This window comes from Tympanuchus pallidicinctus, unplaced genomic scaffold (assembly GCF_026119805.1).
Source record: "Tympanuchus pallidicinctus isolate F22 unplaced genomic scaffold, pur_lepc_1.0 scaffold1, whole genome shotgun sequence".
In the NCBI taxonomy this organism is placed as follows: domain Eukaryota; kingdom Metazoa; phylum Chordata; class Aves; order Galliformes; family Phasianidae; genus Tympanuchus; species Tympanuchus pallidicinctus.
This window is the reverse complement of record NW_026294618.1, coordinates 16,468,353-16,478,871: the sequence shown is the minus strand read 5'-3', so window position 1 is coordinate 16,478,871 and position 10,519 is coordinate 16,468,353.

Here is a 10,519-nt window from a genome sequence, read left to right as displayed (position 1 = left end):
TCCAATCAAAATTCAGATTCAGGGTCATAAATCTTGGTGAACTACACACAGAAACAGATTAACAAATATGTACAAATTCCGATATACTACTCACTAATTTGAGTTGGTTTTACCCTTGAAATAATTTATTTGATCAATAAAGGTTTTGTTTTGTTTTGTTTTTGTTTTGGTAGGAGAGTGGGAGAAACACAAGATATTGTTGATTCCTCTTTTACACTTTAATAATGTGTAATTTTAGCCATCTCTTCTATTCCAAGTGATTGTATATTCTTTCTATTAAATCTGTGATATTAATATAAGCAACAGTGATTACATAGTGGTTGTTACTTTTCACGTCTGTTTCATTGTAGAATAAAAAAAAGATATTGGGTACCTGCCAATGAAATACATGGAATTGCCATTTTTATTTATTGCAAAAGACAGCGTGACTTCTATGCATAATGTTTTGTTGTTCCTTTTTTTGTTTTTTTTTTGTTTTTTAATGTATATCAAATGGCAGCAACGGCAAGAGAAATTGATCTTGTTTTTTTATTAGAATATGTATGTTAAAATATTCAGCCTTTTCAGCAGACTCACAGCTGTTTTGGTTTTGAAATGGTTTTGAAGTTTTGAAGTTTTTTGAGTGATCACTAATGTACTGGCGGCTCCTACCTGTCCACAGACATAAGATGCCTCACCTCTCTGCTCCTCTTCTGGGTTTTGGTTCATCATTATCAGTAAGAGGGAAGGTTCCATTGGCATACTTTCTTAACTACTTCCTATCCCTGCTTTCCAGTTAAAATGATGAATACAATTATAAACCCATTAAGCAGTGTTAAAATGCACTAATATCAGAGTGTTCTTTTTTAAAACTGTATCACTTTACAGCAGAGCCATATCTTCCTTTAGTGTACGTCAGGAAGCCTTACAAAAGAAAATAGATATAATCTGCTACAGCACTTTTGAAAAATTCTCCCTATAGAGAAGAAAATGCATCACAATTTCTGTTACCTATGAAGATCCCACATTAGAGAAAAAAAGAAAGAAAGAAAGATTAAAGATAGTTTTTAATTAATTGCATTTAATATGAAAATGGTGATGTTATCTCAAAGGTACTATAAAAGTCTTAATGCCAAGCTAGCAGACTATGCTGAGGCACAGATATGGGACAGAAGCAAGGGTCTATGGCAGTGTAAATCTTTGTAGTGTAAGCCTAGGCAGTTTGAGAAGGGACCAGTGGACAGGAAGAAGGAATGAGAGTATATGATGCTGAATATCCAGTCCAGGAGATTTGACATATATATGTACTTGTGTATATGCATGTGCCTATGTATGTGTATGTGTGTATATGTATGCATATGTGTGTACGTATATGTATATGTATGTATGCATGTACGGCACTCTGAAAGTAATGCTTCCTATTTGTTTCCAGAGGAACTACAACAGATAAAAAGAGAAAAATAACACTATTAGATTGAGCAAATTCTCAGATACAAAACATCATTCTTCAACTTAGTCTCCACCATCAGCTATGTATTTTCAGTAGACATGAACAACAGCCTGCATGCCATACTCACAAATAACTGTACGGTCGTCCAGAATGCACATTCTATTTTCACATCACTGTCACCATTGCTTCTCCAGGCTGAACAAGCCCAACTCCCTCAGCCTGTCCTCATAGGGGAGGTGCTCCAGCCCCCTGATCATCTTAGTCGCCCTCCTCTGGACCCACACCTGGACACAGTACTCCAGATGGGGCCTCACAAGAGCCGAGTAGAGAGGGACAATCACCTCCCTCTCCCTGCTGACCACCCCTCTCCTGATGGAGCCCAGGATCCCATTTGCCTTTCGAGTGCACTGCTGGCTCATGTTCAGTCTCTCGTCCATCAGGACCCCCAGGTCCTTCTCTGCTGAGCTGCTCTCAAGGACCACTCCTCCCAGCCTGTACGGGTGCCTGGGGTTCTTTCGGCCCAAATGCAAAACCTTGCACTTTGCCGTGTTGAACCTCATTAGGTTCACCCGAGCCCAGCCCTCAAGCCTGTCGAGGTCCCTCTGAATGGCATCCCTTCCTTCCACCGTATCAACCGCAACCACTCAGCTTGGTGTCGTCAGCAAAATAATTTCATAGTACATCAGTACATAAATCACAGAATCAGAATTGTAGGGGTTAGAAGGGACCTCTGGAGATCACCCATCCTAACCCCCTGCTAAAGCAGGTTCCCTACAGCAGGTTGCTCAGGAAAGCATCCAGGAGGGTCTTGAATACCTCCAGAGCAGGAGAAATCACCATCTCTCTGGGCAACCTGCTCCAGCACTCTCTAATCTACACAGTTAAGAATTTGTTCTTCATGTATATACAACTTCTGTTTTCCAGTTTTCCCCTTGTTCTGTCACTAGACATCACTTAAACGGTCCACGTGTTGCCCACTTTAGATACGTATAAGCATTGATGAGATCCCCGCTGAGTCTTCTCCAGGATGAACTGTCCCAAGTCTCTCAGCCTTTCCTCATATGGGAGGTACTCCAGGCCCCCCAAAAAATCAAACTATTTTAAATACTTTTATAAATGTGCTTATGTATGCATTCATACACATATTCTAACCCTGCACAAGAAAAATCTCTGAGAGTTGTCATCAGTCTTTTGGATTTAGGAGAATTAAATGACATTTGAGGTGATTACAGGGATAAATGCCAACTAATCAGCAGCTCATCACAAAAATAAGTGCAGATCAATATAGAGATAATGTCAAAAAGCATAAAAAAATGCTAAGCTAAGGGAAAAAAAAGAAAAAAAAAAAGAAAAAAAAAAGCTCCCACAGCCCCTCAACTGCCTTTGGTTCCTCATCTTCTCTCTGCAAACAGCTGTTCCTTCTCACGTTGGCTCCCCCACCCTGGCCCTGTAAACTGCCCAGTATGGGCTGAAGGAGATAGGAGGCACCAGGAGGAGCTGGAGGGGTTTGGGATCTGCCTCCTCTCTCAGCTGCCAAACCCTCTGGCCAAAGCCTCTACAAGAGACCCTTACTTCAAACAGATTTAAATAGCTGCTTTCCAGGTGTCTCCCATCTGGCTGGTAACCCAATATCCTTAGGGTTCATGTACCTATTTTTCTTAAATTTCCTCAACTTCCCTTTCCTGTGCATCAACATCTGGCACTGACTTAACCACAACCTTGAATATCTCTTCAACTGTGTTTAGGTCTATTTTTCATTAGCAGTCAGGCTGTTTTTTGAAATCACAGTCATTGTAAGCATATTTTCATAGCATTCAATCTCATAAGCCTTCCTGAAGGCAGGATTTTATTACTTTTTCTACATGATCAAGATTGCTTATGTCCTTCATGGATCAGCAATAAAAATCAAAACTGCGCATGCCCATTGATTTCAGAAGACTTACACCAGGATAAACAGCCTGTTACGCTGTGGGAACTCGGAGAAGGGTACCAATTACAAAAGGCTGCAAGCAGTGAGTAGATTAGGAACAAATGCCGTCCAGAAGCAGCAATCAAATTGCAGTTTCCCTTCTTTCGTTTCATCCTAACTTTGACACCGTGCATTTCTGTAGCTCATGCACTATCTTTTCCAGTTCTGCCTCAGTTACCCCTATGCTACAGCGTACTCTGCCTCGACAAGGAGGTTAAGGTAGATTCCTTTATGGATGGGATGCATACATTGACTGTCTTAGAATTACCTGAATGTATACTAACATGGACGCGGTAAGACATCATTAGTGTAAATGGGTAAAAACAAAGACTTCTGCCGAGATTTTCAGAAGTGATTAACGGTCCTGGATGACTTGTGAGTGCTTTGCTTTAAATCTCTTTGAAAGGACTGATTTGGTGAAGGTGAGAGCTCAGTGTGAGAGTAGCTCCCTTTTAACATATCTGAAGGTGAGCCCTGTGCTTGAGCTCAGTTACCCCGAAGCCAATGCCTGTAAAAATCCTGCTCACATTCTTGGTTATTCCTGAAAAGGACAATATGAATGTTTGCTGTTATTTAGTTGCACGGATTCAATTTTACTATTTTCAAGTAACTATATTAAAATAAATACTATTTTCAAGGAACTATATTAAGTTTTCCAATTTATTTCATAATCTTAAAAAAATTATGTGATGTTATAATCAATAAAATACAGTGATGCCTTCAAGACACATTTTAGAAGTGCTCATCTTACATTTTCAAGTCAGGCATGTGTTTCTTTCCTGTGAAGAGCCTGGCTTTTGCTGTTCTTTGAAGTCAGTGGGTTTTATGAAGCAAATTAGTGCCCACATTTACATCAGGAACTATGTACAGTAGGGTGTTGATGTGGCGTGCAACTCATCACCACAATTACAGTAATTTTAATCAACCTCATTTGCTGTTTGCTTCTCTGAGATTTCCAGGAGAATTTCTAAGCTGCATTTCTATGTTAATATCTCTCTACCCTTTCTGTTTTACAAGTCCTGCTTTTATTCTGCCATTTTTGCTGCAGCTGAACTGGAGCTGTTTAATAAACCTCTTGTTACCCACATCTTCTATCCATATGTCATTGACTTAAGCAGGGCGGTTTGTCAGGTTAATATTTTATACGTTTTGTATTTAGACTATTACTTAGCTGATCCATAACAGAGGATTATAGTCAGGGATAGGAATATTGAGTGGCTCTTTTTTCCCCCACGTGCCTGTCTCCAAGACAACTAGATGGCTGTATTTAAAAGAGCACAAAGACCAGACCGAGCAGCTCATCCAAGTCTTTTAGCAAGTGAATGCTCTGCGGTTTTGCATTTTCAGGCAGGCCTTTCAGTCTATCCCCCTGACATCTCTTACCTCAGGCTCCAATGGGTGGGAACTCCAACTGGTAGCCCAGCTGATAATTGCAGCTATTAAGCCGCTGCTAGCGTAACTCAAGTTTCCTTTTGTTTCTGGTTTTATCTGGTTTAGCTGGACTGTTTCGCTACTGATAGTCATATTTAAAAGTCACAATGGTATTCTTCCCTTTTTTCTCCCTTTCACTCAGGCTGGTGATTATTGGGTACATCCTCTCTTCAGTTTGAACAAGCTTGCAGTGATTTTGCAAAGCACACCCTGGCTTGTGCTTTTCTCATGGATGTTACAACAAAATAAAATAAGAATAAGAATAAATAAATAACATGTGGCTATAACAAAAGATCCCTAGCAATAGAAAATGCCCTGCAGCCCTTCAGGCATTCCTCATGCTTCAGCCCAGTAGCAGCCAAACAGACGTTGTAGATCAATTTTCACTAAACATGATCCAGCATTAATCTGAATCTGCTCCTGAAATTCAGATCAGCACTCCCTGAATTTCCTCTCCCTCCTTGACTCTGCCAGAAATAACACCGCGCACTGGAAATGCAATGTTTGAGTGGTCAGTCTTCATTGCTACCATGTATATTTTTTGGCCTGATAATTATGTTTAGGGATATGAAATATGTAATGTAAGGTTCCTATGAGAATTTGCCTCCGAGCAAAGTGCTATCACATGTCGTAGGGTTTCAAAGTGAGTTCAGCATAAAACACCAGACCTGTCCAAACAACATATTTAAATAGGCAACTTTAAGAAGGATTGTGTTGCTCGGCTGTAGGTGAAACTCTGCAGCTCCTGTAGATAGTAGATAAGAAGCTGCAACACCTACACAGTGACAGGTTTTATTGAGCCTTTTTCATTCCTTTGAACATGAGAAGCACAAACTTTTATGACTCAGATAATCTTTCAGGGGTGTTGTATTTCACAAGGATAATATTTTTGTATGGATTCAAATAAAAAATAAATACACACACACAACTTCCTGTTCCCAAAAACATCACAAACCAGCAAGACATTTCCATCATCCCCAACAGTGATTTACCTTGCTTCATTTCAAACAACTTGAGTACTCAGCCCTGTTTGTGAGCTCGACTACCAATTTTTTCAAAGGGATGTGTGGAGTACTTCAATCAAAATTCAAACAAGATTTCTTGTGCCAGCACTTCTGAAATTTTACATCCACTTCATATCAGTTAGTCTACTGTGATGGCAAACTTCTACATTTGGATCCTCATTACAGACATCTGCAAGCAGTCCTATAAAAGGATTTGTTGTCATACATGTGATTTGCAGGGACAGTAGAAATCTTTTTATCCAGAAATTTTGTGCAGTCAATTGAGAATTTTCTTCAACATTGTTACCATGTTCAGCTGATACTCTTCTGAAAGCTTTAGAAAGCTGCAATACGTTAATTGCCAATAAAATGAATTAATAGATGTAAATGTATGAAAATATCCCATTTTCTCTAATATCATTCTGCTTGGGAGTAAACATATTCTCAATCTTTAGGTTGAAACTTCTGTTCAGTAAAAAATAGGTAAATTAAAACAGGTCACTTCTTTCCATTTCCACCAGCTTCTGTTTCAGACTCTGTCCAAGGAGTACAGCTCTCTCCTAATTCAGCAAGAAATAAGACTTGTTGAGACCAAAACAGAAAATAACCTAAGGCAGCAAACAAGGAAGTAAAACTAATGCAGAAAATAATTCAGAAAAGGGGAGGAGTAGAGGGGAGGGGGGAAAAATAGTGCCTGCATTTCCGTCTTCACTCAAAATGGAAAATAGGGCGAGTAAAATAAAGGAGATTAATGGAGATAAGGGAGCCTTGAGCCAAGCAGTCTCAGTGACCCAGGTGCATTTGATGTATGGGGCTGAACTGAGCAGTTTAGAATTGAGGAAAAAGATGGTCTATGCCTGGAAGGGTCATGGTCCTCCATAGCTGTGCTCAGACAAGGCAGAAAACAATATCAAGATGCAACATCATCCACAGTCATCCACTTTCTCATCCAATAGAGGATGAGAAAGGCTTTCAGATCTCCACAGTCTTCCACCATTATCTTCTACCTCTATCACTCACATTTTGACACACGGTGACATTCAAAGCTGCATAAAATTGCCATGGACCACAGGAATTACAAGTATGACAAACTTCCAGATGGGTCTTGCAGTAAAGAAGATTTTCTCTTCACTACTTATTATTTTTCCAAATGTTAAGGATTTGTTGAGATGTGGCTGACAACATCTACAGAACTGAAGAGTTGAAGCCTTTTACTTCTCTTAAACATGAATGTGAAACTGAACAAATATCTCATTAATTCTTGGCCCAATTTGACAACAGAAAAAAAAAAAATTGGATTTCAGTACAGTTAGGATTATAACTATAAAAAATATATGCATGTGCACACATTTTTTTTTCAAGATCAACAGTAATGAAATATTTTTTGTATCTAGCACCATTATTTTTATTATTCCATTATCCTTTTCCTCCTGTTTACAGAAGTGAAAGTTTAGTTTGTTACAGGCTTTTACAGCTGATCAAGCTAAGTAAGAGAAAATTCAGACTGAATACTAAGTAAAACTTCCTGTAAAAGAAGCTATTAACCCATCTAATAATATCCCAGGGGAAATGGAACAGCTCCATCAGTTGTGACATTTAAAACTAGACTGGACAATGCACTAATCGGTATTCTTTGGGGACAATTCTGCTTTGTCATGATGGTAGATGAGAAGATCTAGAAGGTCTTTTCCACATCTAATTTCTCCAACTCAGTGAAACAGAAAAATATCATGCCAGTTGGTGTATCTGAGAAAGAAATAAGCATTGAGAAACATAAAATATGAATTTATTCTAGGAAGAGTCATAATTGCTTTATAGTTCTGGGGCCCTTATCTCAAAATTCATTGTGGACAAAATAAGGTTTTCAGGTTTCACAGACTTTCATCATTGTATAGTCAATTCATATCAAAAAAAAGTTTTAAGTGATATTTGTTCTGCTCACTTTATTCTACTTAGGACCTTCTCGCTTTACGTGGAGCTGAATTTTCGCTATTCATATACACAGTGATTCCCTGTATTATTTTAAATTAGTTTATATTCAATTTGTAGAATTTTCCTTTAATTACTATGTGGAAGAGCACATTGAAATCCTGTGTTTTAAATGTTAACTCCCTTAAATAAGGTGATTCTCATTAATTATTTATTAATTGCTCTATATGTGTGCTCATTTAACTTACCGTAGCTTGAAAAAAGCGCTTTGCTCCATGACCGTCTTATGCAGCAGCTTCTGCAACCATAATAGTTGTAAGTCTGAGAAGGCTGTGACAAATGCACTGCCTTCCTTAGAGCCTGCAGTCCTAACTATTTGTCAGCAAATTCATTCTACCCCAGTGACCTGCTAGTCAAAACTGTGCTGAAGCGCATCTCTCTGAATGACAAAGTAGGAGAAACAGCAAGGGTAGAGACGTAGCCAGTGGATACACACAGAAAAACCTGCTCATTTATCCTTAAATCTGCTGGTCAAACTCCTTTGAAGAAATGTGACTGTGAGTTTGTTTCAGTGATAAAAAATAAGTAGCATCTTGAAATGGGAATGAAGTCTCCTCTAGAATGATAAATTATACAAAAAAATTATCCTCAATTTGTGAGATCTGGGTGTTCCTTTATTTTGAAAATATGAATGCAAAGAAATTCTTGTTTCTTTAGAGAAAATTGATTATCATAAATGTTTTTAGAAGGAAAGGAAATGGAAAAGATCCAAGAAGTTTCTCTGCAAATTCTATTTAAAATTTTCAGGAGAACCAGTTTTACTCATTCATTAATAGAGAAGTGTTCTGTCCTAATTCCTATTTAGATGCAGTAAATCTAAACTGTAAGGAAGAGAGATCAAGAGATTGATTGATTTAACTGTATTTATCAAAACAGTCAATCTGCCACCATGAGCAGAGAGCATCAATCACAGAAAGAACATATCCACAGCCTTGCCATACCAGAACAGGCTGAAGAAGGGACAGCAATATTCCCATTCCTTCCTGTGTAATGAATATAAGTCTGGAAAACTTGAATCCTAGCCTGTGCTAGGAGTGTATTTGTTTTGTCTTGATCACTCGTTGGATGAGGTTAAGAGCTTGATGGCAGAGCCTCCTTATGAGCCATTCTACAGGGGCTTGACTTGAAATGTGCTAAAACAGATTCAGTTAAATGGGGGTTGTTCATCAAACTCAAGGTCATTGTGAATGGAGTTAAATCCAGTTGATAGCAGGTCACAATTGGTGTTCTCCAGGCTCAGTATTGGGGCCAATTTTGTTACCATGTGACAGATGGCAGCAGAAGAGCAGTCTGACAAAATGGTGTTTGACATGGAAGTGTGTATGAAGCAAAGGTGTGGAATTTAATTCCTCCATGTGGAAAAAATGGCACCCACTGACACTCATCAACACTTGCTGAACATTTATGGAGACCACAAAAGTGGATGTCAGCACAGTGAGGTTGTGGATGATACATTTCAATAGTGGTGACAGCAATGCGAAAGACAAGCCACACTGCAGATAGCCATGCACAATGTCACTCTGTGAAATGAAGAGTTAGTCTCTCAATCAGCTCATCTACATGAATAGACGGATTGCAACCAGGAAGCTGTGTAACTTCCAATGTAAGCATTGGAAACAATGGTGCAGTGTTGGATTATTGCAAAGTTTGCACCAGGTGGTGCAAATGCTCATACAGGAGTGGAAAGAACACCATATGCCATTTTTTCATGACTTCTAGCACCAATATGAGGCTAAGGGTGACAGTTTCCTGGATCTCTTCATTACCATTGTTGAGACATTGTGTCACCACTATGAAATGGAGTAAAAATGACAGTGCTTGGAGTGGTGACATGATTTCCCCATCAAAAAAAGTTCAAGACGCAGCCCTCAGCAGGTCAAGTTATGTGCATTGTCTTTTGGGATAGGAAAGGTGTGATCCTTCTGGATTTCCTGGGGCCTAGACAAACCATTAGCTCTGACCTCTATATTGCAAGGCTAAGCTCAAGGCTCAAACTTTCAGTCAGGCCAGAGGAGCAGATAACTTTTCTCCTGCAACATAACACAAGGTCCCGTATCAGTTTGAAGACCATGGAGCTCATTGCCAGTCTTGGCTGTACTCTTCCAACACACCCACCACATAGTCTGGATTTGGTACTTCTGACTTCCATCTATTTGGGCTATTGAAAGATGAACGGTGTGGGCAATGTTTTCCCCACAACAATACTGTTATAGTTGCTGTGAAACTATGGGCCACCTCTGCTCATGCAGATTTTAATGACCATGGCATGGGAGATCTTGTTCATCACTGGCAAAAATTCATAGCTTATGGTGGTGATTACATTAAAAAATAGGGCTATGCAGATGAGAATTTGCTCTATCAAAAAATGTTATCATGGTCTTTGTATCTGTTGTAGTTTCCATGGAAATAGCTAGGAAGCATTACTTTCAGAGCAGCCTACGTATTTATTGTTATAATTGCATTTTTGTTTCCATTTCCCTTTTCTTCTTAGTAAATATGTTTCATCTCAAAGCACAAATTCTCTTTTATTTCCAGTTCTCACCCTCATCCCACCTCCCATCCTGTCGATGGGAGGAGCAAGCAAGCAAACAGCTGTGTGGTGCTGAGCTGCCTGACAGATTAAACCACAACAAGAGTACTTCTCATTTAATCTCAGGAATTTAACTTTGGGTATATTGGTGTACTTGCTCTGGAGGA